Below are 23,316 nucleotides of genomic sequence, written 5' to 3'. Positions count from 1 at the left end.
GCACCACCACCCAAAAATGATTACAAAATGGGGTTGCTCGCTTCATTTCCAGCGCAAAATGACCACCAAAATCTCCGGACACCAATCCGTTGGACTATTTTGTGTCTGAAGTACTTTGGAAAGCAAATAAAGCAAAAATACCAAAGTTTCGATCACCTCAAGCAAGCGCTTCGTCGGGAATGGGCCAAAATACTGCAGAGCAGTGTGACGGTTTCATTGGCCGTTTAAAGGCCATAATTTAAGCCAAAGGTGACCAATTCGAACAAATCTAAACTGAATCTAAAATTTGATGCTATTTCCGAACTTTTTTTGCTTTCATTCAAAAAAATGCATAAATTATGGTGTTTGACTTTGTTGCAGTTTTTATACCCTAAACCACAAGGTGGTCAGGGTATTATGTCTTTGTGCATTTGTTTGTAACAGGCAAAAGATAGACCCATAGTTCGTTTTGATGATCTGCATAGAATCACATTCTGAGACGATTGATGCATGTCCGTCCGTCCGTCTGTCCATGTATTTTTGAAAACAAAGTACAGTTCGCATTTATTGCCCTATCCAGATGAAATTTTGCACAAATTATTTATTTGGCCCAAGGACGAACCCTATTGAAATTAAAGATAATCGGTCAAAATTTAGATATAGTTGCCATATATATCTTCGTCCGATTTGCCTTTTATTGTGCACCAAACGTGTAATATCAGTCCGAATAGTATGGAATTTTGCACGTACGATCAGATTGGACCTGAAAATAAGTATGCAAAATTTGATCGAAGTCGGTTCAGATATAGCTATAGCTCCCATATATATTATTCATCCGATTTGTTACTTTTGTCCTCCGCAGCCGTAATATGCACTCTGTACCAACAATATTTGGGGAAATATATCAAATGCAGCTCAGAAATACCTTTGCTAAATTTTATCGAGATCGGTTCAGATTTGGATATAGCTCCCATATATAACTTCGTCCGATTTAATTTTGATTGTGCACCAAACGTCTAATATTTTCCCAAATGTGATGAAATTTGGCACTTACGACCGAATTGAGTCTAGAAGCTAGTATGTCAAATTTGGTGAAGATCGGTTCAGATATAGCTATAGCTTCCATATATATTATTCACCCGATTTGTTATATTTGTTACCCACAGCCGTAATATGCACTCCGTAACAACGATATTCAGGAACATATATCAAATACAGCTCAGAAATATCGTTGCCAAATTTTATCGAGATCCGAGGTTTCGATTTGGATATAGCTCCCATATATATCTTTATCCGATTTCAAATGAATTGTGCACAAAATGGACAATACAAGTTCGAATTTAAAAGATACAAATGCTTCGGCATATTTAGTCCTTTGAATTTTAAATTATAGTTATAATCATAGGGTGTAGATTGAATTCTCCCATAAAAACTTTTAATTGTTATGCGGAGCTCTACTAAATTAGCAAAGTGGTGTGGGGTATCATAAAGTCGGGCCCGCCCGACTTAAGACTTTCTTTACTGGTTTTTATCTTACTCTGTATACGGGCGCTATAGCTATGTCTGAACTGATTGCAATAGAACTTGGCGTATTTATTTTCAGGCACAATTTGATGTATGTGTAAAATAACATACTATCTGGGCTGGTACTACAGGAAATCGGACGAAGATATATATGGGAGCTATATCTAAATTTTGACCGATTATCTAAATAGGATTTGGCCTAGAGCCAAAACAAATGATTTCTGCAAAATTTCATCTGGATTGGGCAATAGATGCGACCGTACAGGTACAAAAATACCTGCACAGACGGACGTACGGATGCATGCATAAATCGACTAAGAATGTAATTCTATGCAGATCATGAAAAGGAACTATGGCTCTATCTCGTTTCCTTTTGCCCATTACAAACAAATGCACAAAGACATAATACCCTGGCCACCTTGTGGTGTAGGGTATAAAAAGAACCGCCAATAACTAAATTCGCCTATGAGTGATGTGCTTGTGGGAGAATGCGTCACAAAAACAACAACAACAACAATAAGGAACAAAACACGCGTTTCAACTTCAATGTGCGGAATATGAAACAATTCTGGTGAATAATAATGCTAAAATCATCAAAATACTGAATATCCGTAGGTACCGGGTTATATGGGAGCTATACCAAAACGTGGACTTATAATATAGCCCATTTCCAATACCAAAAGTCCTGCAGAACAAACACATGTGAGTATTATCAACCTACTTCAACTCGTTCGGAAGCTAGAGTGATTTTCCCAGACGGACAGACGAACGGACATCGCTAAATCGCCATAGAATTTTATGCTGATCAAGAATATTTATACATTGTGAAGTCTACAAAGGTGTTACAATCGGAATGACAATCCTAATATACCCTCCAGAATGTCCATGGTGGAGGGTATAAAAAAGCAGGATAAAAAATCTAATCAGAATTCAAATCAATAATAACAAAAACCAACCCCCCACCCCCTCCCAAAAAAAAAAACTCATCATCATACCTAAGTACCGCAAAAAACCCAATAGCCCCCATTTTTTTTCTGTCTGCCGGTTGTCCAAATCAATGAACAACACAAATCTCCAAAATAAAAAAAGGAAAAAACCAACTAAAAGAAGTGAATAAACAACAACGATAACAACAAAAGCAAACTCTTTCAAATACCCGGTGGGGTAACTCTGTAAGCTTAGCATCTCAGAATACAAAAGTACAGTCGTGTGTGCTGCTGCCGTAGAGAAACATATCATCCGCGACGACAAACAACAAGCAACACTCAACGCAAACCGAGCAGCGCAAAGAGCAGTAGCAGCGATGGCGACAGCATTCGCAAAGCTAACGTCGAATAGGTACCAGGCGTTGGTTGACACACAAACAAACACTTGGGTGGTGGTGGTGGAGATGGCGTGAGGCGGCAATGATGGGGTGAAGGGATAATATTACATTCCTTATGTATTACATAGCAACTCTATGTACATCCACGGTATGTACATATGTAGGTAAATACATTGCACATAAGTCATGTGACAACCAAGACCACGATTCATTCATGAGCCATGACAAAATCAGACATGACCAAATAAAACATAACCAACGATACCAACAACAACCAAACAAAAAAAACATCACCTCCAGTTAATCTCAAGAGGAGTTGAGACGGTAACGACGATGTGACTTACAACATATAATTGGAACAAAAGCAACAACATCTCATTATTGAAAAATACAAGATCTTTTATTTACCTATCTGTCTTTGCACATACAGATATACATATTTACGTATGTAGTTCTTGGCATATATGTACATATATAAGCAAATGAGCAATGTGGGAATGTATATATATATATCCGTCCGTATATATATATATATATATATATATATATATATATATATATATATATATATATATATATATATATATATATATACGCCTCTTCCTTCGTCAGTCTGGGGAGATAAAAAACTGCAACAAAGTCAAACTCCATACTTTTTATACCCTACACCACATAGTGGTAAGGGTATTATGTCTTTGTGCATTTGTTTGTAACATGGAGAAGGAAACGAGATAGACCCATACTTACTTTTGAGAACCTTCATATGTAGAATCACTGTCTGAGTCGATTTATGCATGTCAGTCCGTCCGTCCGTCCGTCTGTCCATGTATTCTTGTGAACAAAATGCAGGTCGCATTTATTATCCGATTGAGATGAAATTTTCTAAACAATATTTTTTGGTCCAAGGACGAACCCTATTGAAATTGGTGAGAATCGGATCATATTTAGATATAGCTCCCATATATATCTTCATTCGATTTCGGGTTAAATGTGCACCAAATGTCCACTATCAGTCCAAATTACCTGAATTTTGGCACACCCAACCGAGTTCGGACTAGAAGCAAGTATATTAAATTTGGAGAAAATCGGTTCAGATATAGCTATAGCTCCCATATATATCTTTCATCCGATTTGATCTTTAAGTCCCTCACATTCCTACTATGCACTCCACAACCGTGATATTTGGTACCAGGTATTAGATGTAGCACAGAAATAGCTGTTTTAAATTTTATCGAAATCGGTTCAGATTTAGATATAGCTCCCATATATATCTTCATCCGATTTCGGGTTAATTGACCACCAAATGGTCAATATCAGGCCAAATGGCCGAATTTTGGCACATGTGACCGAGATTAGCCTTAAAGCAAATACAACAAATTTGGAGAAAATCGGTTTAGAAACAGCTATAGCTCCCATATATATGCTTTATCCGATTTGGTGTTTAAGCCTCTCACATTCGTAATATGCACTCCACAAGAATGATATTTGGTACCAGATATAAGATACAGCCCAGAAATAGCTGTTTGTAATTTTATCGAGATCGGTTCAGATTTGGATATAGCTCCCATATATATCTTCATCCGATTTCGGGTTAATTGTGCACCAAATGGCCGATATAAGTCCAAATGGACTGAATTTTAGTACATCGGACCAAATTCAGCCTAGAAGCAAGTATATCAAATTTAGTGAAAATCGGTTCAGATATAGATATAGCAACCATATATATGTTTCATCCGATTTAGTGTTTAAGTCCCTTACATTCGTAATATTCACTCCACAACCGTGATATTTGGTACCAGGTATTAGATGGAGCACAGGAATAGCTGTTTTAAATTTTATCGAAATCGGTTCAGATTTGGATATAGCTCCCATATATATCTTCATCCGATTTCGGGTTAAATGTGCACTAAATGGTCAATATCAGCCCAAATCACCTGAATTTTCGTACATAAGACCGAATTCAGTCTAGAAGCTAATACGTCAAATTTGGAGAAACCCGGTTCAGAGATAGCTATAGTTCGTAAAATGCACGATAGAATTAGATAGATTTTGATTTTGTACCAAATATCTCATAGAGCTCTGAAATGCCCTGTATAAACCCTTTTACGAGAGCTCTACTTAATATGCATAGTGGTGTAGGGTATCATATAGTCGGCCCCGCCCGACTTTTGAGCTTTCCTTACTGTTTTTTTTTTTAATTTTATTGAATGAAAGCAAAAAATGTCGGAAATAGCATCAAATTTTAGATTAATAAGTTTACATTTGTTGTACAGGCCCGATCCTCACAAAATTGAGAATGGAGGTGAGGTTAGGGTCACAATAGAAGCCTATTGTTTTTGCAGATGATCGTAAAATATTAAAGGACTAAAAACAGAAATAAAAATTGTGATTTTGCTTTAGCTCTACAGGCCACAATTACACACCAATTGACGCAGAATTTTGCATGGAGTTTGACATTAGGCCTGGGCAGAATCCTAGCAATTTGGAGGGTCATCGGACAATATTTAGCGGATAAAAAATGACCATAACTTTTACCAAAAAAAAAAAAAAACACAGAAAAAAATCGACAAAATCACAAACATCTTAAAAGGTTACTTCTGACCATTAAAGAGATGCTGATAGCCGAGATATCGCATATGTAGCGAAATAGGTACAATCTGTATGCAAATTAAATGAATGTATTAATTCCGCTTCTAAATCAAGAACCGCTGGACGGTTTTTGACAATTTTCACCAATTTGCAATGACCTCGTGCCAGAAAAGGGTGAAACCTAAGAAAATTGCGTAAAAATCTACCTACAAACAAGTAAAAAAACAGTAAGTTCGACCGGGCCGAACTTTGAATACTCTCCACCATTTGGAACGGATTAGAAAATTAAAAAAAAAAAAAATAATAAAATCCGTTAAAAATTCTGTTAAAACCTTTAAAATATCTAATATCGAAAGTTGCCGATATATGGGGGGATATTGTGGACCTATATAAACAAATCTATGTCTGGGGACAAAGTGCTCACAAAGAACTCCTTGTGTAGAATTTCAGACAATTCCGTTGAAAAATGTGGCTAAAATCATCAAAATATCGAATATCGTGGGGAACTGTTATATGGGGGCTATACGATATCGTGGACCTATATAGATAATTTTCTTCCAGGGTATAAAGTACTCACAAAGAACTCTTTGTGTAGGATTTTGAGACAATTCCGTTAAAAAATTATGTGGCTAAAATCATCAAAATACCGAAAATCGAGAATTACCGTTATATGGGGGTTATACGATATCGTGGACCTATATAGATATTTCTCTTCCAAGGTATAAAGTCCCCGCTATAAAGTAACTCCTTGGGTGGATTTTCAGACAATTCTGTTAAAAAATGTGGGTAAAATCTTCTAATAATCGAATATCGGGGGTACCCTTATATGGGGGATATACGATATTGTGGACCTATATATACAATTCTCTCTCAGGGGATAAAATGCTCACAAGGGACTTCTTGTGTGGAATTTCAGACAATTCCATTGAATGTGAAATGTGACAAACATCATCAAAATACCGAATATCGGGGGGTACCGTTATATGGGTGCTACACGATATCGTTGGCTGATATAGCCCATCTTCGAACTTGACCTGCTTGCAGACAAAAGAGAGATCTGTGCAAAATTTTAGCTTCCTATTTAAATACGTTTAGACTGTAGCGTGATTATAACAGACGAACAGACGGACGGACAGGGCAAAATCGTCTTAGAATTTTACGCTGATCAAGAATATATATACTTTGTTGGGTCTAAAATGATTATTTCGATGAGTTACAAATGGAATAACGAACTTAATATACCCTCCATACTATGTATGATGGAGGGTATAAAAAGTGAATATTAGTTGCTACATTTTTTCAATTTTTGTCATATTTTTTATCGCATGCGATTTTTTCAATTTGACTTGCAATTTTTAATTGTAAATTTTTTACGGTTTTGCAACACTAATTTTTGAGGTTATTATACAGGGTGAGATAAAAAAAAACGACAACAAAGTCAAACGCCATAGTTTTTACATTTTTTTTTAAAAATTTTGTTAAATGAAAGAAAAAAATGTCGGAAATAGCAGCAAATTTTAAAATAAGTTTAGATTTGTTCGAATTGGTCACCTTCGGCACGAAGTATGGCCTTCAAACGGCCAATGAAAACGTCACACGCTGCCGGAATTTTGCTCTGCGGTATTTTGGCCCAGTCTCGGCGAAGCGCTTGCTTGAGGTGATCGACGCTCTGGTATTTTTTAGTGCCAACCTTGCTTTTCAAAATACTCCAGACACAGAATAGGATTGGTATCCGGAGATTTTGGTTGGCATTGTGCGCTGGAAATGAAGCGAGGAACCTCATTTTGAAAACATTCTTGTGTGGCGCGCGCTGAGCCCTGTTGGAATGTCCAAGGTCTGCGGCCAAAATGTTTGGGTGTCCAAGGCTTTAATACACCCGCCAGATTATTTTCGCCATAATATTCGGCATTTATTCTGATGCCTCTTTCGATTAGTACGAGCGAAGAGCGACCATCGGCTGTTATGGCGACGGCCCACACCATCACCATGGTCGGCGCTTGAATTCTGGTGGCCAACCGAGGGTGCACATTTTCTGCTGACCTCTTTGGTAAAACGATCATTTTGTTTGTTTAAAAACTGCTGGATAACAAAGGCTTTCTCATCGGAGGCGTAGAAAACCAAATTCGGCAATTCACCACTCTCGGCCAGGCCAAGCGAAGCAACTCTTTAGCTCTTTTGAGAGTATTTTCTTTCTATTGCGATGTAAGTTCTTGACCTTTTTGGAATATCAATGGCTTTACCCCGAGCTCATTTTTCAATCTTATACCGAATGGTATATTGCGATATGTTCAGCTGACGAGCCATTTTTCGACCACTGCGAAAAAAGATTTATTCACATTTAAATGCTGGAGTGCTCTAACGATAGCCACTTGTGGTCTTCCAGCCAAATATGAAGAAATCACCCGATCACGCTTGAATTCCATCACGAATAACTTTTTTGTCGGGAAAATTCTCAACAAAATGCTTTGAAAGGCTTGTTAACAATATAATGATCTGTCACTGGAATAATTTTAATAGCTGTCGGACGAGTGGCTTAGAAATGACATCAGTCTGAATTTGGTTTTTCTATGGCTCTTCCTGCGGCATTATTCACCCGAATTGTTTCAAATTTCGTATCTGATATTCGCAATGAGAACTGCAGCTCCTTGTCGTGGTATAGCCCCATCAAACAACACCTCCCGCGGTATCGTTATATGGGGACCACGTTTTCGTATAGCCCCCATATAACGATACATCCCGATATTCAGCATTTTCATGATTTTAGCGACATTATTTACCGGAATCATTTAAGATTTCTTATTGGGAGATCTTAATGGTTACTGCAACCTATAGAAAAAAATCGTATGGAGGTCCACGTCTTCTTATAGCCCCATATAACGGTGCTTCCCTATAGTCGTTCTTTTGACGATTTCAGCAACATTATTTACCGGAATCATTTCAAATTCCGTATTGGAAGATCTTAATGGGTACTACAACCTATAGCAAAGATTTTTGTATGCAGGTCCACGTCTTCTGTATAACTGTAGCTCCCGATATTCGGCATTTCATGATTTTAGCGACATTATTTAACGGAATTATTTTAAATTACGTATTTGAAGTTCGTAATGGTTGCTACAGCCTATATTAGAAAATTGTCTGTGGATGTCCACGTCTTCGTACAGCCCCCATATAACGGTACCTCCCGATAATCCGTATTTTCAGGATTTTAGTGACATTATTTATATTATTTACCGGAATCGTTTCAAATTTCATATTGGAAAATCTTAATGGGTACTACAACCTTAATCAAAAATTTTTCTATGCTGGTCCACGTCTTCGTATAGCCCCCATATAACAGTAGTTCTCGATATTTGGTATTTTCATGATTTTAGTGACATTATTTACCGGAATCGTTTCAAATTTCGTATTGGAAAATCTTAATTGGTACTACAACCTTAATCAAAAATTTTTCTATGCTGGTCCACGTTTTCGTATAGCCCAAATATGACAGTACCTTCCGATATTCGGTATTTTCATGATTTTAGTGACATTATTTACCGGAATCGTTTCAAATTTCGTATTGGAAAATCTTAATGGGTACTACAATCTTAATCAAAAAATTTTCCATGCAGGTCCACGTCTTCGTATAGCCCAAATATGACAGTACCTTCCGATACTCGGTATTTTTATGATTTGTGCGACATTATTTACCGGAATTCTTTCAAATTTGGTATTTGAAGTTCGTAATGGGTGCTGCAGCCTATGACAAAAAATCTCGTATGCAGGTCTACGTCTTCGTATAGTCTCCATGTAACAGTTTTCATTTAAGTGGTAGTTTCCGGAAGTTTTTTTTGAAACTTTTCATGTTCCTTCCAAGTGGTAGATGGTATTAAAAGTTCGACCTTAGCTGCTATTTTATTTATTTTTTAATGCATTCTGTTCTTTACATTTTTTGACGATCTTTAAAAATGCAATGCCGATTTTTCTCCGAAAAATTGACGATTTTTCTTGAAATTTTGTTGGTAGCCCTGCTCATCATGCTTTAATTGATAGAGATGTATAAAAACAGGTCTACTGGTTTCATTTTTTTTCATTCGAAATATTTGTTTTTTTTTTTAAGAAATTACACCAATGACAACAACAACACCGGCGAAATTGCATTAAAGAATGTTGAGAACGACTTTAAAAAATGCAACAACAAAGCATGGTCAACACATCATTATTGCACAAAAAATGAAGGCTTAAATTGCAAAGATGGGAGAGAGAGAGAGAGGAAGAGAGGGAGAGATTGTGTGGTTTGGTGAGGAAGTGTTGGAGGGTGGTTCGACATCCAACATAGCTAGTCAAGTGCAGCTGTATTGTATGCCTGTTTGGTGAAGAAAACCCAGTCGGGATTTGCAGGTTTGAGGCTGACAGACAGACCGACCTAACAACCACCCACCAGAGGAAGAGTGGTGGCATGGCCATTGATCGTCCCCACCGCTACCACCCTAGAATGCAAAAATGAATGCAGGATTGTATTGCTTGCGAAAATGCAACTGAAAAGTTTAAATACACAAGTACAAATCCCCTCCATCCTTCCATCCGCCGTTCTCTTTGCCTTGGTGGCCTGGCAATTTTGCGTGTGGGTGTGTGTGAGTGTCTGTGTGTATGTGTTTTTGTAGGTGGTAATTGCAACCAGCCAAATTGCTGTTGTGGTACAACGGAAGCTGTGTCATCAAGCCTTTCCAATAGATTTTAACAGGCATTGGAGAGGTGCTCTTGTTTGGCTGGGTGACTAGCTAGGGAGGTATGTAGGGGTTGTTCATGGTGGTCGGATGTGTGTGTGTGTAAGTGTGTGAACATTCAAATTCTTATATAGATACAGATGATGATGTTTGTATGTAGGGAGGATATGTAAGCCGCCTTTCTATATATATAGCAACATACATACATACATACATATATATATTTATTATAAAGCTCTACACAACAACTGCATCGGCAACAACAAAAACAACAACAAATTGTCTACGAAAACCGTTCATTGCCCAGGAAGTGGTAGTAGCCGACGAAGCAATAGGGTGCTCTGGCTGGTTGCTGTTGTTAATTGTAACTGTAGGTGTGTCTGTGTGTGTGTGTGTGTGACTATGTATGTGTGCGTGTGGTTCGAAATACTTATGGCGGTGTTGCGTTTGAATTTTCTAATCAAACGGGAAAATATTGTTGCTTTTTTTTGTGGGGGTTGGATGACAATCTTTCAATTCACAAAAATACCAACCTAAAAACAATTTACAGCGATTCTTGTTTCGGACGAGAAAGATTTTTCGGAGATGGGCAATAGCACCGCTTCACAAGAGATCAAAACTTACGTAGAAAATAATTTGCCTAATCGAAGAAGAAAGGGTCATCCAATTTTGTTCAAAACTTGTAAATCCCAATCAGGTGCGAAATATCGGGCCACTCCATTACGAACATTTCTCTCAAAGGGTTAACATTCCGAAGAGTAGTAACTCTCATAAAATGTGAAAACTAGTATGAAGTACGGAGCACTCCCACAGACGGGTCAACATTTGAATAGCCATGAAGCTCATAAAACGCGAAATGTGTATCCGACTTCTTTCAAAGTTGGTACATTCCAATATTCCACAAGATCAGGCGGCCCACACCTTCTGCTACCTGCCCCACAAATTGTAGAAATTTTCAAAAAAAAAAAAAAAAAAATATAAAAATTAAAAAATATTTATTTACAGGGTGAGATGATAAAACTGCAACCAACTTCAGACTGTTGTAATTTCCAAGTCACTCGTCCGACAGCTGTTAAACTTTATTCCAGTGACAGCTCATTATATTGTTTACAAGCGTACAAAAGCATTTTGGTGAGAATTTTCCCGACAAAAAAGTTATTCGTGATGGAATTCAAGCGTGATCGGGTGATTTCTTTTGTATTTGGCTGGAGAACCACAAGTGGCTATCATTAGAGCATTCCAGCATTTTAATGTGAATAAATCTTTTGTGTCTCGTATCATCGCTCGTTACCGTAACCGTGATACTGGTATCGTAGCCCGACGTCAAGGAATTGGACGGAGGAAAACAGCAACATCAGCAGAAATGGTGTGAAAAGTAAAAAAGCGACTTGATCGAAACCCACGTCGCAGTGGCCGAAAAATGGCTTGTGAACTTAACATATCGCAATATTCCATTCGGCAAATATTGAAAAATGAGCTCGGCGTAAAGCCATTGAAATTCCAAAATGTGCAAGAACTTACACTGCAAGAGAAAGAAAATAGACCCAAAAGAGCTAAAGAGTTGCCTCGCTTGGCAGAAAGTGGTCAACTGCCGAATTTGGTTTTCTCCGTCTCCGATGAGAAAACATTCGTTGTCCCGCAGTTGGTAAACAAAAAAAATATCGCGTTTACTTGCCAAAGAGGTCAGCTGAAAATGTGCACCTTCAGTTGGCCGGCCACCAGAACTCAAGCGCCGGCCATGGTGATGGTGTGGGCCGCCACAGCAGCCGATAGTCGATCTCCGCTCGTATTATTCGACCGTGGCATCAGAATAAATGCCGAATATTATCGCGAAAATATTCTGGAGGGTGTATTAAAGTCTTGGGCATGCAAACATTTTGGCCGCCGACCTTGGACATTCCAACAGGACTCAGCACCATCGCATTCAGCACGCGCCACCACCCAAGAATGGTTACAAAATGAGGTGACTCGCTTCATTTCCAGCGCACAATGGCCACCAAAATCTCCGGATACCAATCCTATTCTGTGTCTGGAGTATTTTGAAAAGCAAGGTTGGCACTAAAAAATACCAGAGTGTCAATCATCTGAAGCAAGCGCTTCGCCGGGAATGGGCCAAAATACCGCAGAGCAACATTCGGGCAGCGTGTTGCAGTTTCATTGGCCGTTTGAAGGCCATAATTTGTGCCAAAGGTGACCAATTCGGAACAAATCTAAACTTATTCTAAAGTTTGATGCTATTTCCGATATTTTTTGCTTTCATTCAATAAAATTGAAAAAAATTGAACAACTTTAGTTTAGTAAAAACTCTTTGATTTTTTCGAAATTTTTTCCAGAGGTAGGTATTTTTACCCTGATTCCGGGAAACTATTTTTTTCTTGGGGGACGGTCCCGGGGACTCAGAAAAGGTATTAGCATAAATTGTAGCATTTTGGAAAGGTGAGAGTACACGCAGAGAAGAAAATATGTTTGTTCCAACAATATTCGAAGAGTAAAATATGTATTGTAAAGGTATTGTTGGATTCATTATGTAGTATTGTCAGTCCAACTATTGTTATTGTCGCACTGGTCTATAATAGTTTTGGTCGCAAGTAACAATACTTATTTTTGCAAATCACAATAGTTTAGATCAAAATGAAAAACGAATATTGTAAAATTTATAATAGTTTTTGTCAAAAGTCACAATATTTATTTTTGCCATTAGCCATAGTTTTGGTCAAAATTGAGAATGGCTATTATAAAAACTTACAATAGTTCTGGTCGGAAGTAACAATATTTATTTTTGCACTTTTGGCATAATGGAAAATGAATATTGTTAGAATTTATAACACCCATAGGTTGGAATGTTAGAAAATAAAATTATAAAAGATTTTATACCATACCTTTTTAACGTGCATTATTTTAATAAAATATAATATGTCATTTCGAAAAAGAATTTATTTCATATTCTTATATTCTTAAAAATTACAAATAATACTGAACAAATTATAATTAGTTTAAAAAATAAGTCTTCTTTGGATGTGCAAATATATGCCGTGTAACTTGATTCCAATGACAATACATTAACCGAAATGAATTCATTTTCATATTCTATTCTGAAAGCATGGTAGTGAGCATCGAACCCATGCGTTAAAAGCCTTTGAATACACAATAAAACCATATCGTTTATGCTACAAATGTGAACAATTAACCATAGGAGTCAAATAATTTTCCTTAGTGAAAGGTAGGTAGTAAGTTTCAATTACTTCTGATGGGAACACTTCTATAATAGATTGTGAAAGTTTTAAAAAATCCTCTTTGTAAATACTGTGAAATAGAAACAAAAATCAGTGAAGGTAACTAGATAGTAAATTAATGTTATTTTACCGTCTATTTGGGTTTCCTCTCAAGATATGTGATATAATAATTTTTGCAATATTTGTTCTGTCTTTGTTTTCCAGGGTATTATATTTCATTAAATGCCGTATTTCAGCCAATTGTTTAATTTCCTATACCAAAAGAAAATCAAAAGGTTTTCAAGATTCCTAAGTTTTTCAATATACCTCTGTTGTAGGAATACTAGGATAAACATGTCTGTCAACTGAACTATTATGACTTAAGCATAAATCGTCATCATTAAGCGTTTGGTAAATTTCGGACGATGTATTTTGAAAAACGGGTTTTTGTGACCTATTTGACCCGGATAATTGCGATTCGATGTCTGCGGTCGAATTTGATGCTGAATTATCATCTAAAAATGAAAATGTGTGAGAAATATTGATCAATAATCATAAATGACTGAAATACTTACCACTTAATTTTCTTCTTCAACCAACTTTTTTGTTTCAGCTATTCAAAACAACTCACACCCAGATTCAAAAGCAGTGGTTTCTTTGATTTAAACTTTGCCGGTATTGCAAAACATATTGGGTTGAATTTAAAATCTAATTTACACGCAGGGTTTTCGACGCAGAAAGCTGGTGGTTTTCTGTTTCTAACAAATTTGATGACACTACAAGAAAAGGGAAGAGAGAGTAACGTTGTTTGTTTGTTTTGTTCTTTATTTCAACAACCAACCACCACGCTTCACAAAAAAAAAAAAAAAAAACACGCGAGCAAAACAAAACAAAAAATGCACAATGCCTACTATGCTGTCTTTGTTGTTACATTTTTTCACATACAATACACCAACAGTTGTAAAATATTTAAAGAATTCACTTTATTTAATGATGTCAAACTTTTATGATTTGAAATACTTTTTTGTTTAAACTTTTCACATTTGTATATTACCTTCATTTGCAAACAATTTATAATCATTAATTCCATCAAATAACACTGCAACAAATTCATTTTTGTTTTGGAATGTTGTTTTTAAAAGTTTGAAGTCACTCATGTCTATTTTTTGTTTTGAACCACCTTCTTCAAATCCCGAACAAAAACTGATTTCGGAGAAGACACAAAAAATTTCACCGGCTGTTAAACACAAAAAAGAGAGCACGACAAAGAATGCAACTTCAAATAGAGTAAATACTGAGCGAGTTAACGGGAGGGAGATAAGAAAATAAAAAATGTATATCTCCTGAAAAAAAAGCAATTTCAAACACCAAAAAACCTCTTATTAATGACAATATTTTTTGTAAACATTCTAAATTATGACGAGTCTAACTATCGGTATTGTTAACGATTTTTACAATACTTCGGAATTAGGAAAGTTGTTTTTGTTTTTTATGTTTGGAGCAAAGATTGTGTTTTTGGATTTGCAGTTGCAATGTTTGTAGAAAACAAATGAATTGCTGGAACAAAAACATACATGATTGTTCCAACAAAAGCGACAAATATTTTTTCTCTGCGTGTATCAGCTATAAATTGTCATCAATTTTGTCGACCCCCATAGTGGGCCCTCTTTGGACTTTTTGGGGGTTTTATAAAACATATGGGTCCAAAAAATCGATAATTTGACTATAACTTCCGAACCTTGACCACTTACCCCATCATGTGACCACTTGTTGGATTTCTAACGATACCTATACTGTATGTATTGGGTAATTGGATCCGGGTCTAGTCGGGGTCCTGAACCCCGAGTTTGGGGTCAAAAATTTGGGGTCCCCGGTCCGTCCCCCAAGAAAAAAATAGTTTCCCGGGATCAAGGTAAAAATACCTATCACTGGAAACAAAATTTCGAAAAAATTGAAGAGTTTTTACTAAACTAGAGTTAAGACAAAAAAAAATGTAAAAACTATGGCGTTTGAGTTTGTTGCATTTTTTTATCTCACCCTGTATATAGTGGGTATACAGATTCCTTTTCTATGGCGACTTATAGTGAAATTTGATCTAGTATCTTTGGAAACCTATAAAATTAGCAGACAAAAACGTTAACACATAATTAAATGAAATTTAATTAAAAATGTCGAACGCGATTTTCTCAATATCTATTAAACCTAGATGTGCAGAATATTCTGAGATTTATAGTGGAATTTGGTGTAGAATATTTTCAACTTTGGCAAATTTCGTCGTAGACGAAATTTTATGCAACTTTCATGCATGGAATTGAAAAAAAAAAAACGAAGAAACACCCATTAAAAATATGGGAAATATTTTCGTTTCTTTTTTTTTCAAAATTTGAAACACATATTTTCTTGCTATGTTGTAGAATTAGAGATTTATTTTCTTTGGAGACCTATAATGAAATTCGATCTAGTATCTTTCTTCCTTTGACATGTTCTCCAAAAAATCACGAATTATGGGAGTTTTTGCCTCTGGTTGGAAACCTATACAATTAGTAGACAAAAACGTTAACCTGCAATTTCCGTTCATCTTTTGATATGCTCCCCAAAAATTAAACAAGTAAAAAAGCTGTAAGTCCGGCCGGGCCAAACTTTGAATACCCTCCACCATTTGGAATGAATTTGGCAATTCTTAAAAACAATAAAATCCTTTAAAAAATTTGTTAAAATCTTATAAATACCGAATGTATCTATTATATTAGGGTCCATACGACGACATAGACCTGCATAGGTAAATTTTATCATAAGGCATTACAATGTTCAAATGCGTAACTTGAAAAAAAAAAATAGGTGAATAATGTCGCTAAAATCATCGAAATACCGAATATCGGGAGGTACCGTTATATGGGGGCTATACGAAGACGTGGACCTACACAGACAATTTTCTGCCTCAGGCTGTAGTATCCATTTCCAACTTTAAGTACCAAATTTGAATCAATTCCGATGAATAATGCCGCTAAAATCATCAAAATACCGAATATCGGGAGGTACCGTTATATGGGGGCTATACGAAGACGTGGACCGGCACAGACAATTTTCTGTCATAGGCTGTAGTATCCATTTTCAACTTCATGTACCAAATTTGAATCAATTCCGATGAATAATTTCGCTAAAATCATCAAAATACCGAATATCGGGAGGTACCGTTATATGGGGGCTATACGAAGACGTGGACCGGCACAGACAATTTTCTGTCATAGGCTGTAGTATCCATTACGAACTTCAAATACCAAATTTTAAACAATTCCGGTAAATAATGTCGCTAAAATCATCGAAATACCGAATATCGGGAGGTACCGTTATATGGGGGCTATACGAAGACGTGGACCTACACAGACAATTTTCTGCCTCAGGCTGTAGTATCCATTTCCAACTTCAAGTACCAAATTTTAAACAATTCCGATGAATAATGCCGCTAAAATCATCAAAATGCCGAATATCGGGAGGTACCGTTATATGGGGGGGCTGTACGAAGACTTGGACCTACACAGACAATTTTCTGCCTCAGGCTGTAGTATCCATTTTCAACTTCAAGTGCCAAATTTGAATCAATTCCGATGAATAATGTCGCTAAAATCATCGAAATACCGAATATCGGGAGGTACCGTTATATGGGGGGGGGCTGTACGAAAACTTGGACAAACATGGCCCATTTTCAATGCGAAAAGTCCTGCAGACATAATATACATTTGAGTAAAATGTTATCAATCTACTTCCATACGTTCGGAAGCTAAAGTGATTTTCACACAGACGGACATAGAATTTTATGATGATCAAGAAGTGTTACAAACGGAATGACAAACTTAATATATATAAACTTAATATATATATAAAGGGGGATTGGATGCCGTGGGTGAGGGGAGGCGCATATTGAACAAATTCCAAAAATAAAAACAAATTCAGCAACAACAACAACTCAATTTGTTTAGAAATGGTTTCGAAAAGCTTTCCACAGCTCTATACTAATACAATGGAGGTTAACTTAACAACAAAAACAACAACAATAGCATCCGCATTGGAACTGACAACAACGACGACATCATCAGGGCCGGCAGTCAGTCAGACAACATCAGCAGCCAACGAACTGCATCCTCCCAAAGCTCGTTAGCCAGTTAGTTGTAGCGACCATGATGATGACGACGACGATAGATAGATAGGTGCTGTAGATAGATATTCACAATACGACACCGTTGTCCCTAGAACACCAGGCCATCCATGGCTGGATACGGATGGATGAATGCAACCGCCAGCCGGAGCACGGTTAGAGAGAGAGTGCATTCAAAGTGCAGCCACAACTGCAACAACAACAACAGCATTTTTCGGATACAGACTCCTTTCGTTGTGAATGCAGCTGTGTACAGATGTTTGGCAATTCCAAGGCACAGGATATACAGACGCCTGGGACATATATGTTAGTGTGTGTGTGTGTGTGTGTTTGTATGTATTTATGTATGGGAATTCCTGTCAGGCTATATCACACCCCACCCCCTCCCTCCCTCACCCCATCGCAAATAGAGAAATTTTTGGTTATACAATACAGACATCAAAACATGTTATATGTGTTTGTATGCACTCATACACATATATATATGATTGTGTGTGTATGCATGCATCTGTGTTTGTTGCAAAATGTATAGGATTTTAGTTGCAGGCATTATTTGTTAGATATAGTTTAGAGTGTATACAAATACAATTGCTCACACACACACATACACACACGCATATGATGATATATATAAACCTACACATTTATATATATATATATATATATATATATATATATATATATATATATATATATATATATATATGTATATTCCTATATACAATGAATGTTGCATTTGAAGTTTATGTATTGCAAATTGGGTACATAAGTAAATGCATTTTGTAATAATTGGAATACACACACACATACACACACAGACACATACAAAGATGCAAAAAAAGAAAATTGCAAATTTCCACTAGGAATTAGTTTTTGAAGGAAATGTATTTTTTCGGCGAATTTGGTTTTTTTATGCCTTCAGCCATATGGCTAAAAGTGCCAAGTCGAAATAACGGTTTTAGACCCCAGGTCTCTTTGGACCAAATCCGTTTCAGAATATTTGGAGTCGATCTAGCGATGTCCGTCTGTCTGGCTGGTGCACACGATAACTCTCAAAGGGAGTATTCGATTTGGTGCAAACTTGATACATCGTAATATTTTTGTCAAACTTACATCGATGTTCGGAGATGGGCAATATCGGTCCACTCCTTCTGGTGCCTCCCCAACAAAAGGTCGAAATTTTCAAAAAAAAAATATTTTTTTTTGCACAGAAAGTGAAAGGATAATCCGATTTTGATCCGACTTTGCACATCCTAATATTTGCGTCAGTGCGAGGTCAGGTGTGAAAATGGACAATATCGGTCCACTCCATGAAGTACCTCCCCCAAAAATAGTCAAAATTTTGAATAATTACAACTCTCACAAAATGTGATGTAAGATTCCGATTGTCTTCAAATTTAACACATCCCAATTTTTATATTTTAACCAAGGTCTGGTGTTAAGATGGAATATATCGGTTCACTCCTTCTGGTACCTCCCCCACAAATGGTCGAAATTTTCAATAAAATATATTTTTTGCACAGAAAGAGAAACGATAATCCGATTTTGCTCCAACTTTGCAAATAATACTATCTGCGTCAGTGCTAGGTCTGGTGCGAAAATTGACAATATCGGTCCGCCGCTCCTTCTGGTACCTCCCTCACAAGCGCTCAAAATTTTGAATAGCCATGAAGCTCATAAAAAGCTATATCTAAATACATGTCTCTCAACCAGAATCCTGAGATGAATATTGAATTTAAGAATTCCCATTAATTGGATATAAATGTTCGATTTTTATTTATTTTGGTCCAATATGAAATGGACAATATTGACCCATTCTTTCCAAACCCACTCCAGAGAGGGTCAAGAGTTTGAAAATTCATAACAGAAGTCAAAATATTTTTAAATAATCGAACATTGGCTGAGGGCATACATCTGTCGGCAAAACCGACCGATACTTTTATACTTGTTTTTAAGAAAGCCGGACCGAACTTTTAATACCCTCCACCATTTGGTACAAATTTGGCAATTTTCAAAAAAATAAAATCCGTTAAAAATTCTCTTAAAATATTAAAAATACCGAATGCCTATACGATGACGTGGACCTGCATAGGCGACTTTTGTCATAAGTTATCACAATATTTAAATGCGAAACTTGAAGAAAAATCTGTTTGTAATATAGCTTAAATCGTCAATATACCGAATATAGGGGGGGGGGGTACCGTTATATGAGGGCTATACGAAGACGTGAACCTGTACAGACAATTTTCTGGTATGGGCTGAAGTATCCATTACAAACTTCACATGCGAAATTTGAAACAATCCCGGAAAATAATGTCGCTAAAATCATCAAAATACCGAATATCGGGGGGTACGGTATATGTCGGCTATACGAAGACGTAGGCCTACATGGCCCTTTTTCTGTTTTATGCTGCAGTATCTATTACGAACTTCAAATACCAAATTTGGAACGATTCCGTTAAATAATGTCGCTAAAATCCTCAAAATACCGAATATCGGGGGGTACGGTATATGGGGGCTATACGAAGACGTGGACCTGCACAGATAATTTTCTGTCTTAGGCTGTAGTATCCATTACGAACTTCAAATGCCAAATTTGAAACGATTGCGGTAAAAAATGTCGGTAAAATCATCAAAATACCGAATATCGGGGGGTACCGTTATATGGGTGCATTATGAAAACGTGGATCTACATGGCTCATTTTTCGACTTAGGATGTAGTATCCATAACGAACTTCAAATCCCAAATTTGAAACGATTGCGGTAAAAAATGTCGCTAAAATCATCAAAATACCGAATATCGGGGGGTACCGTTATATGGGGGCTATACGAAGACGTAGACCTACATGGCCCATTTTCTGTTTTATGCTGCAGTATCTATTACGAACTTCAAATACCAAATTTGGAATGATTCCGTTAAATAATGTCGCTAAAATCATCAAAATACCGAATATCGGGGGGGTACCGTTATATGGGGGCTATATGAAAACGTGGACCTACATGGCCCATTTACGAATTTAACCTGCCTACTGGCAAAATATACATGTCTGCAAAAATTTAGCCTTCTATCTCAATTTGTTTGAAAAATAGCGTGATTACAACAGACAGACAGACGGACAGACAGACAGATGGACATGGCTAAGTCGTCTTAGAATTTTACGCTGATCAAGAATATATATACTTTGTTGGGTCTGACATGAGTATTTCGAGCAGTTACAAACGGAATGACAAAATTAATATACCCTCCATAGTATGGTGGAGGGTATAAAAATAGAAGATACGTTTTGACACCGCAAAGTGACACCAAAAAAGGGGGGGGAATTCCCCCCCTCTCCCACACTTTTGGAAAATTTCGAAATAAGATTCAATGGAAGTCGGGCATTTTATATATATAGAGTTACCGGTCCAATATTGCAGATAACAAAAACTGATTGAGATTTTGAAATTTTATTGGAAATATGAGGAAAACTGTGAAAAAAAATTCATGAAATTGAGGTTTACCGATGACATGGCCAATTTTTAAACCAATGATTTTTGATGTCCGTCAAGATATATTTAAATTTAATTAGCAAAGACACAAACCAAGGTGATTTTTTTCTCCGGTTCGGTTCGATAATTTTCTGAAGAATTATCGCTCATTTTTAGTTTCTGTTCTGTGGACCCTTTCATCTGCAATTTCCCTAACTATAAGGTCCATATATATATGCGAAAAGTACTCCTCGAGACCTTTCATTTGCGCCCAGCCTCAACACCGCTTCATTTTTAAATATTTTATTTTCGGTTTAAATGTAGAGTTAAGGGTTTCAAACTTTTTCAACGTAAATTTTAATTATGTTTTTAATTAGCGATTTCATTGTAAATTTGGAAATTTGTACGGAAAATTATGAAATTTGATAAAAAATATAATATAACTTAATTTACCTTTAATTTTTCTCTGGTTTACTACTCCCTCTCTCTCTATCTTTCGCTCTCTCTCTCTTTATTAACCATTTGCGAACCGGAGAAAAAAATCACCTTGGTTTTTGTCTTTGCTAATTAAATTCAAATTTATCTTGACGGACATTGATTTTTGAAGTAATCCTAGGCTCTGCATAAAATTTCAAAGCTCCATATTAAGTGTTGCGAAATATAACTCAAATTATTGGGGTCCTAATTGACCAAGGCCACAATGAAGACCTTCAAAATGTTGGCCTTAGAATCCAAAACTCTGTTGGGAAATGGGAAAATTGAAGCGATATACAGGGTAAGATGCAAAGACTGCAACCAACTTCAGACTGCTGTCATTTTCTAATCCCACTCGTCCGACAGTTGTTACAATTATTCCAGTGATATTGTTTACAAGTGTACAAAAGCATTTTAGTGAGAACTGTCCCGTGATTCGTGATGGAATTCAAGCGTGATCGGGTGATATCTTTATATTTGGCTGGAACAGCACAAGTGGCTATCGTTAGAGCATTTCAGCATTTAAATGTGAATAAATCTTGAGTGAAAATCGCTCGTTACCGTTACCATGATACTGGTGGCGTGGCGTAGCCCGACGTCAAGAAAGTGGACGGAAGAAACCAGCAGAAATGATTCGAAAATTAAAGAAGCGACTTGATCGAAACCCGCGTCGCAGTGGCCGAAAAATGGCTCGTCAGCTGAACATATATCGCAATATTCCATTCCGGCAAATACTGAAAAATGAGCTCGGGGTAAAGCCATTGAAATTCGAAAAAATGCAAGAACATACACCGCCGCAACAGAAAGAAAATAGACTCAAAAGAGCTAAAGAGTTGCCTCGCTTGGCCGAAAGTGGTGAACTGCCGAATTTGGCATTCTCCGTCTCCGATGAGAAGACATTCATTGTCCAGCAGTTTGTAAACATACAAAATGATCGTGGATTGTGTTTACTTGCCAAAGAGGTCAGCTGAAAATGTACACCTTCGGCTGGCCACCAGAACTCAAGCGCCGGCCATGATGATGGTGTGGCCGCCATAATAGCCGATGGTAGCTCTCCGCTCGTATTATTCGACCGTGGCATCAGAATAAATGCCGAATATTATGGCGAAAATATACTGGAGAGTGTATTAAAGCCTTGGACACGCAAACATTTTGGCCGCAGACCTTGGACATTCCAACAGGACTCAGCAACATTGGACTCAGCACGCGCCACCACCCAAGAATTGTTACAAAATGAGGTTCCTCGCTTCATTTCCAGCTCACAATGGCCACCAAAATCTCCGGATACCAATCCGTTGGACTATTGTGTCTGGAGTGTTTTTTTTTTTTTTTTGGAAAGCTAGGTTGACACTAAAAAATTGCCAAAGCGTTGATCACCTTAAGCAAGCACTTCACCGGGAATGGTCAAAAATACCGCAGAGCAACATTCGGGCAGCGTGTGACAGTTTAATTGGCCGTTTGAAGGCCATAATTCGTGCCAAAGGTGAACATTTTGAAATTTCATGCTATTTCCGCCTTTTTTTTGGTTTCATTCAATAAAATTTAAAAAAAAGTATAAATTATGGTGTTTGACTTTGTTGCAGTTTTTTTTTTTATTTCACCCTGTATACCCTCTCTAGCCATATGGCTGAGGATATAAAAATTACTGGCGTTGGGATAAGATTTAGACTTTTATTGTCGTCTGGGACCCATAGTGGAATCTTACGACAAATAAATTTGTAGAATATTTCCCAATGCTACGATTCCGTTGTTTTAACCATAGTATAGTTTCAAAGAAGGCCCCTTGTTGACTCACTTAAGGGTCAACATATTCTACCAAAAACATCCTCATATTGTTATCTGTAATATTACCGAAGACACAAGATATCTAAAATGCAGCGGTTCCAA

The 23,316-nt window shown here is 36.9% G+C and overlaps 1 protein-coding gene across 1 annotated transcript in view; it reads right to left on the bottom strand.

Moving 5' to 3' along the window:
• Positions 1-23,316, bottom strand: part of LOC101890266 (AF4/FMR2 family member lilli) — a 126,444-nt gene that overhangs the window by 64,792 nt on the left and 38,336 nt on the right. The gene's annotated exons all lie outside the window — the stretch shown is intronic.

This window comes from Musca domestica, unplaced genomic scaffold, assembly GCF_030504385.1.
Source record: "Musca domestica strain aabys unplaced genomic scaffold, Musca_domestica.polishedcontigs.V.1.1 36, whole genome shotgun sequence".
In the NCBI taxonomy this organism is placed as follows: Eukaryota; Metazoa; Arthropoda; class Insecta; order Diptera; family Muscidae; genus Musca; species Musca domestica.
Note: the sequence above shows the minus strand (reverse complement) of the source record. Positions and strands in the feature narration are given on the sequence as shown.